Raw genomic sequence first — 8,933 nt, forward strand, 5'->3', positions numbered from 1 at the left:
CTCCAAGCTTTAAAAATACATACCCTGTCCTAAAAGTACCATGGTGGCCTTTCTGAAACATGCATAAGTCACTGGAAGATTGATCACAGACTCTGTGACTGTTTTGCTACTAATTTCCAAGTTGCAAGGATCCTCTCAGTAAAGCCGAGCCAAAAATGGGCAAGCACAGGGAGTATTTTAGCAAGAAACTGTCAAACAACAGCTTAGCAACATTCAAAACCAGATACAAACAATCATAGTTCATTAATTCAAAAACTCCTGTTCCTCTAATGGGGGGAATTGGCAAAGTCCCTGTGACCTATGCCAGAGGAAGACCTACAGAGTGCCTGAGGCTGAAGCCACATGCAGGGAACTAGCATTTTGCCTCTGCTTTGGACTCTGCTCCATTTTAAATATGCAGAGCATAGCATGAGCATTTAATCAAACCTGTCTCCATCCTGATCACGTAATTACCATTAGAAAGAATAGCAATGTGTCCCTAAACTATAGATTGATGAGCCATCTGTAAGCTGAAACAAAGAGCAGAAGGAAGCTTAATTGAATCAAATATTTAGAATACATTACACTCTATCTTGTAGTTACTCAGAAGCTGGCCTTCTCTTCAGGCTTCTGTCCTGTGCGTCTGGAATTCATCACCGCTAACTGCTTTTAATCCTTCAACCTTACTATAAAGTGACTGCTGATAATGTATAATTACGGTTTAATTCAAGTGGTGAACCAGCTTTGGGAAATTTGTGGGGACAATGGGAATTTAGGCTTTCATTAGTGACCTTCCAAAGAGTGGACCACACGATAATGCAGCACCGATCTTTGTCTCTCTCTAACGGCGAGATCATGTATGGGAGCTTATGGGTCTGCTCACCCCTGGCAGGGGACACACCTGCCTGAGCTACTGCTCACACTGTAGAGGTTCAGGATTTTCTACCCTAAAGAGGACCTGACCCGGGGGCAGAGCTGTTGCCTAGACCCTGCCACCCAGCTGTTCCTGCAACACTGGCATCTCTTCTAGTTGCAAGGGTTGACCACAGAGAGGCCAACACAGGTGACAAATGTACAGCTGGGACCTGCTCTGAAGCAAATGGGGCTGAAGGATAGGGCATTAAAAAAATAAAAGAAAAAGAAAACAAGAAGAAAATTACCCTTAGCAGTAACTCCAAGAAGCCACCATGAGAACGCAAGCACATAATCCTAGCTGCCGGTCAAGTATCTCGGTTGTCACATGCAAAGTTGTCACATTCAAAACAGCGTGGTGTGATATTTGCATGCGTGACAGGGAAAGGAGCAGAAGACTGTTTCAGAGCAGACTTTGCATTTCTGTGAGCTAATTAAATGAGCAGACAACACTTGCTCAGCTGCGCTGCTGTGCTCCCCCTTTTTGCTAGCCCTCTCCAATATACCCAGAGGAAAGATAGCAAGAGTTCGGAGTTGCCTACAGTGTGGAAAACACTCGGGACTCAGACTGGGTGCTCAGAAATCTGGAGAGAGGGCTGCCCCCAAAAAGAAACAGCTCACTGTCCAAGGGTAGACACAGGGGCTCCTGAGTGCTCAAGGCTCACTTCTGCATTTTCAACACTGCAGCTTTCGATCCCGCTGGATCATGTGGGGGATGAAGCACGGAGCATCATCGGTCTCTTACGTTGCTGCAGGCCTAAGGGAAAACTGGGCTGCTGGGTGTAACATAACTCAGAGGCATTTGTTTGAACCTCTGACGCTGCTGTTCCTCCTTTTAACAAACTCATGAAGTGTTTTTAATCTGAATATAGCCACGTTTCACACAGACAGTGCTTTCTGTGAAATGCTGCTCATGGAAGACAATTAGCGAGCTTTTTGTGATAAAGCCCTTGGGATACAGGGAAAGGAACATGAATAGAACCCTCATCCAAATCCCCTCCTTTGAAGCACGAGCAGCTCCCCACACTCCCCAGAAACCTTGCCGTTCAGACCTGAGGTACACACCGTGTCTCAGGCACTGCAATCTTGATGATATTTGGGTGGCAGTTAGCGGCATCCCTGCTGGTGGTCTCTTTATCACTTGAAGAAATCCATCCTAAATGGCCACAACAGGGGTAAGTAGGCTAAGAGTTCAGTGCTGTTTTAAGAGACTGTTCTCCCTACCAGTTGCGATGAATACAGCTTGACTTTATCCAACTCATCTACTGAAACTGCACAGACCTCCTCCATCCCTGGCACGACCCTCGCACTACCACGAGGAACACAACCATGCTAGGCAGCTCCATCCGTCCTTCCAAACAACAGGTACGCCAACACATTTGGATAACCTATGACCTCCCCATGCACGAGAGATCTGGCCCCATCTCTGGGTGGCTTGCAACATCTTTGATTTTACCGCTCATTGCATTTTCATGGGAACAGCAGCACTATCATGTCATTCCCGGAATGAAAGCGTGGAAAGCCGTAAATAAAACAAGAAGGGTCTTTTGGGGAGGGATTTCTGATGAGATCCCAAACCATAAGTACTGATCAGGGAACAACAAAGCCGATTCTTCCCTCTTTGCACACCTAAGAGCTGCAAGTGAGCATTTCCTGCCACAGTGAGCACTGAAGATTCTTCAGAGAAACTTAAAGGTAATAAGTTGGGTTTTGTTTTTTTTTTCTATTTCCTTGCCCATCAGTTGCTCTGCTCTCTGGCTGGCCAAGCTCTGCCCCAGGGCAGTGGCGTTTCTCTGCTGCTGCTGCACGTTGTGCCCTGTGGTTTGCACCGGGATGAAAGGCTCTGCGCGAGTATAAAGCATTACCTCTGCGTAATTCTAATCACACACAAATTGGTCTCATGCATTTGCAGCTGCTCATGGTTTTGAAGTCACCTGTTTTATAATAATAATTTTAAAAGCAATGTTTTGAAAAAGGAAATGAACAAACATAAAACCTGTAAAAGAGGGAAATTAATGTGGGATTTCAGACAAGTTATTTATCTTCCTTTTTGGCTCAGTGCAATACTGTAGGGATAAACACATAACTAGCTGCTTTAATATTTATTCCTATTATAGGAAAAGTAAACATTGCTGATAAGTCACTGCTTTCCAGGATTACATTTCATATTTTAGAGACTGCCTTAAATTAACGCAGAAGCAAACATTATCTTTTCTTCTAATTCATATATTTCCCTAATGAGTTCCAAGCAAATTGTGCCTACTTATATTTTATGATTTTAAATAATTAAAACATTTTATGGAGGCAACTAAAATTCTCCCCAGAGTTAGCAGAAAGATTATTGATTAAACAGATCTCAAGCTACAAGGAAAAAATTATTATTTAGTTTAAAGGCTCATAATTTTATTCCTATTCACCTACTGAGAAACCAAGAGGCTCTGTGCATTTTTACAGCAACCTTTTGAGTTATGCTGGAGTAGGGGACTTGGGTTATGCTGGTGAGCTGAAAGTAGCAACTTTTTGACATTGTGAAATTAGATTCTCAGAAGATAATTAATGAGAGCGCGTTACTGCTGCTGTCACAAGTAAATGCAATGCCTAACTACCGCATACACGCACGACAACACAGCGCTCGTTCCCCAGGATAAAGCCTGGCTGTACCAAGAATTTGAATCAAATCCACAAATGCAAAACATCAACAGAAGAAGTCCGCTCTCGGGAGAGGGCTGGTTCACAGGACACCCAGGCTCCACATGGCATGGCCACAGGAGTCCATGGGGTTACGGCCCCCGTGTTACTGGCCTGTAGCACAACCCCCAGCAACAGAAAGGGGGGCTTCTACCAGCAGGAGAAGAAAAACGAACCAACCAAACCACAAGAACAAAAAAGAAACAATAGCAAAAGTGACAAATGCATTTTAAAATAGGTGCAAAAAAAACTGTAGAAGGGAAATGGATACTTGCCAATCTAAACGGAAATAAAAAACAGTAACAGCTGGAGGTAAAATTCAGGCTTATTTGTAAGGAACCTCATGCTTGTCCGTGATGTCACTTGTGTCTTTTAACACGTGTTTTGTTAGGAAGCAAACATTAAGAGTTTACATTTAAAGGTAAGAAAAACATGTGGCACCTTGGACTAGCAAAAAAAAAAAGTTACAAAACTTAGGTGAATATATATAAAGATCCAAAATGATGACTTTTAAGCATGATTGTTTACCCTTTTCTCTGTAACAGCTAAACTCACACAGGCTGTGGCTCACAACACTCGATGCTTACTTCATTTTTTTATGAGGTACAGGTTTTTGCATCAGCCTACTACAAGTCGACGTTGCTGATGCCTGCTACAGGCCAAAGCCTGGGAGGCAGGAGGAGCAGTAAGAGCCGCAAGCAGCAGAAGTGGAAGGTTCTGTCAGATGGCGACGGACACCTTTGAACCCAGGCAGAGCTGCGAGGGCTACCTGGGGACAAGGAGGGGACAGCAAGACCTCCGTGCTGCTCAGTGCGGAGGGACCCACGTCTGCCTCTGCCTCCGGCAAGGTCCAGCTCCACAGACAGAGGTGAGAAAGGGTCCCTCAGGTGCCTTCACCCACAGCTTCCACCCAGTTGCCAATGTCTCCTCAGCCTCCCAGACACATCAGCAGGGTACTGGTGTGCCATTTCCGCAGTGTCACCTTCAATGTCCTCTAGCCATCTAAATGTCAGCTGCTATAAAACGCTCTCCCAAGACACTTAATCTATCTTTTCAATGTAGAGTAATTAGTGGGGTCGTTCTGAAGCAGAAAGCCACAGTTAATTGTGCAACTACCGTGCCATCATGTATTATATCAAAGAGATTAATAGAACCTGAAAGAAATTGCAAGGCCTTCCTTGGTTTCCTTTGAACAGCAGAGCTAGATTATATTCCAGTGAGCCTCAAAGACATCCCCAGTGCAGAGGAGCATTAATTCATTATCAAAGTGCAATTACAAAATTATATGCACTAGGTCAAACTCCTGACAAAACAGTTCCTGTACCAAAAGCTGCAGTTTCTCCACAGATGTGTAGAGCCAGCTTCTACATCACCTCTGGGGCTCCCCGGGGCTGTTGTGGATTTTAGGCACCGCCATTTCCTGGGAACTATTCTCACCAACAGGCAGCAGTCCCTCTCCTTGGGTCGGGAGGCCCATCAAGATGGAGCCAGCAAGGTGTCCTGCTGAGGACCTGAGCCACAGTACCAAAGCTGAGCTCCCTGGGCCCCCGTCAAGGACTGCTGTGTAGGATCAGACCTACCCTCACGATCCGAGACTGACCGAAGTTGTCACTGAAGACTAACTTGAAAGAGGCAAAAGCATAGACACATTTAATCAACACCCAGAGATTTGGGGCCCCAAAATTCTTTCTGGTGCTATAGAAAGGGTCCCAGTTTCCACCAAGCCTGTCACTCTCCGCTCTCTCACGCAGCTTTGGTTACTTTGATGGGTGCTACCAAGTTTTTCTTTCTTGATTTTTCAACATAGTCACTCACATACCAGATATTGAGTGATGCCTTTTAGCTCAAGCCTAATTTCAAGTGTATATTTAAACTTCCAGCCATGGACTATAGTAAACTCTTAATGAAAACTTCAAACTTGCAGCTAGGGTCTGCCTTTTGACCTTAGGAACCATTTATGGTCACCTCCACAAACGCCATTAAAGGCACATGATTAAAGCTGCAAAGCTAAGCATTCAGAAGATTACAAAAGACTAATTAAATTTGCACAAGCAATCTTAATTTTGACCATCCCTATTACATCTAGGCATTATAATACAGATTTTAATTTTATGATCAAGCATTTCTGCATTCTACCTCTTATGTGCTCCTCCTGACCTTACTAAGTCTCATTTTATTTCTTCTGCCTTCAGGCTAATAAACTGAGAACCTATAAAAATAGCTGGCTTTAGGCAGCCTATGCCAGTAGAGGATTCCTAGGCCTTAGAAGGGCCAAGCAACTTTGTGCCGTGGTTATGTTTCCTCAGCAGAAAAGGTGGAGGAAATTAGGGAATCACCAGCACAAGTTATAACTATCTTTTCTTTCTGCTATGTGTTTATCTTAACTTCACGTCCATAAAAGAAAAGTGGACTGTAATACCTACAACACCAAATCATTTTGAGCTAACTCCCTGTATTTTTCCTCCAAGGTATCAAAGGCTCCCAAGTAGAAGGGATGAAAAACAGGTAAGAATGGGTTTTCCTATGCATCAGGAAAGTTACCCTGGGAAGGAAAATATTAAAAGTAAAGCCTTTCTTTTCCTGCAAAGTTTACGTTTTGAATGCTTCTCCACTTCTCTTTCCTTCTCTCCCTTACAGCTAACCAGGCTGAGGTCTTTGTGCCTCAATCCCTGTCCCCAGGTACCCACTTGCTGCTCTGCAGGCAGCTCAGCTCAGGCAGCCAAGGCAGGCAGGTACCCACTTGCGACGAACGCCAACACAGCCACACTCTGCGTGCGGCCAGCGTGCCCCAGCCCCGCAAACTGAGCACGTGCCTTACAGTGACACGCCGTACTTCTGATTCAAGAAACACCAGACAGAAATACGAGAGTGATCTCATTTCAGGACGAAGAAACTGGATTAGCCTAACACAAAAGCCTCGCAAGGCGGTGGGCTCACGCTTGCTGCAGAGCGCTGCTCTCCGTGCTCGGTGGTGCGCGATGCTTTGCCAAACACAGGGGCAACCGAGAGCAACCACCCAACTCCCTGGCACTCCCCTCGGGACGGGGGTGGGCTGCGAGGTAGGAGCTGTGCCTCTGGGAGAGGCCGCTACCAACGACTGCGGTGGGAACGCAAGCTACACCTCTCTGCTACAGCTTCCCACAAAAGAAAAGGAAATGTCAGGAAAAGGGACTTTTGAGACAGACTGTTTAGACAGCCCACGAGAGGGAGACATTTTGAAGCAGAACGTGGGTTAGCTGGGTTGTGCTGGCTTGGCAGGGAGACCTACCAAGACTCCAACATTTATGCATGCTCATGAGCTCACCTTATGATGGGCATGATAAAGTTAGACCAGGTGAGCTTCAGGCTATATGAGCGGGCTGTAAACAATTTCAACGGCGTGCTGATGTGTCCTAAACGTAGAGAGGACCTTTGCCACGAAGTGTTAGGTCTCACCTGAAAGCCTACCAGTCTTGCACCAGGACCGAATGCTGTACCAGATTTCCCAAGGAACTTCAAAAGAAGTAAAGCAAAACCAAAATATTTCCTCAAATACAGTGGAAGGAGATCAGCCTTCTGTTATAGAGGCTGCAATACAAGCCTACATCCACACTAAATTACAGTACCCTGAAAAGGTATTTGTGAATTGCAGTTTACTTAAAGCCATTTCATAAAACCTTGATCCCTGAAGCACCAGAGACACCCATTCACACTCACCTGCGCCATCTCTGCCTGTGAAGACTCCACAGTTGGCAGCATGGAGGGCTACAACCTCCACTTGCCACATCCATAGGGATGTGACTCAGAGCTGGTCCCGTTCAGCCCAACCGATGAACCTCCCAGGCGTGACAGCAAGCAGCCTGCATCCAAACACTACTACAGCGAACTACAGGCAGGCTTTTGTCCGGGCTCACAAGCACACATCACGCACCACCAACAATAAGGGAAGGCAGAAACGCTCCCTACCCTGCTCCCCAAAGCACATGCTGCCAATTAGAGAAGTGAAAATGGTACCAGGTGACTCGTGATCAGTTGTAACCCACCCAAACCACTCAACAAGGTAGCAAGGAAAAAAAATGTGCTCTAACAGTAAATTTGGCCTGGGCCCAGGCCCAGCCCCCTGCACCAGGGCAGCTGGCAGTGCACCCACTCCTCCCACCCCCAGCAGCTGAGGGGCTCAACGCACCCGGCAAAGAGGCCTTTGCATGTGCTGCTTGGGCAGGGAAACCAGGCCCCAAAGACCAACAAGGGCCCCCAAATTGGGGAGCAGGACAAGGTGAGGCACCTCCAGGAGCAGGCAGTGGGGAGCTCAGGGCCGCAGCGCCAGCCACAGCATTCACTGCCCGGCACCACGGACACACTAATCTTCTGGTTTGGTCCAGGAAAGACAAGTTTTGTACGTTCATGAACAAAATAGCCCAGACAAAATTGTCTCCGCTCCCCACCCTCAACTGAAATATCCTGCGCAACAGCTTTTTAACAGCCCCTCAGGTGTGAAGGGGATGGTGGTACAGCCGCTCCTCGCAGCGGTGCTCACCACCCTGTGCTTGCTTCTGGTGGGAGGGTGCTGCCCCGCGGCGCCGGTGGCTCAAGCAAGCAAAGGGTACACTTGCTTCACCGCAGCGTGCCCATGGGACAGGCCCTGAGCAGACTTGCTGGGCTCTCTTCCCTGTCCCCATGCTCCAATTACTTGATGGGGACTTAAATTAATTGCAAAGATGGGGGTTGTGAGCTACCTACATTGTGGCAGCACAAGGTCCCTGGGCTGCGGCCATAGGCCCACACTGCTGGCATGCCACGTGGCCACCACAGGGTCGGTCCGGCCCCGCCATGGTGCCTGGTGCCACCAGATGTGGCAAGATCATGAATCAGACAACGTTGTGAATCCTTCCCCATTGCCTTCTAGTTTTTGGCAGCTGGTGGGCCCTGTCCTCCCGTCAGCAAGCGCTTCTCAAAGCTGAGGGTGGCCAGAACATCTCTTTGGAAGTCAAGAGATCTCCAGCCGCTTGGCAGTTTCTAGAAAAGTATTGTCAAGTCAGGAGCAGAGCAGCAGTCAGGAAAATAACCTGCTTCGTTAATTAGTTCTGTTTAGAGAGGAGAGGGGAGGCACCCAGGAAGCAGCAGCCCGCAGCAGGGAACAGGACCCGCTGCTCCCTCAGAAGTCGACGTGCGCTGCGCGGGTCCCTCGGACACGGGGCTGGAGGGCAGCCGAGCGCCAGCGCACGCAGGGGTTTTCCTCCTCGAGCTCTATTCCTTCACCTCAGAATCGGGCCTAGCTCACTGCAGGTATCGCCTCCCCGCTGATTTCTCCCGGTGGGTGAGCGAAGCGGGAGGACCCGAGCGCAGGCCGAGGGGTGCCCGAGGCGGCAGCGCCC

The sequence above is a fragment of the Phaethon lepturus genome, unplaced genomic scaffold (genome assembly GCF_000687285.1).
Source record: "Phaethon lepturus isolate BGI_N335 unplaced genomic scaffold, ASM68728v1 scaffold28615, whole genome shotgun sequence".
Taxonomy (NCBI): domain Eukaryota; kingdom Metazoa; phylum Chordata; class Aves; order Phaethontiformes; family Phaethontidae; genus Phaethon; species Phaethon lepturus.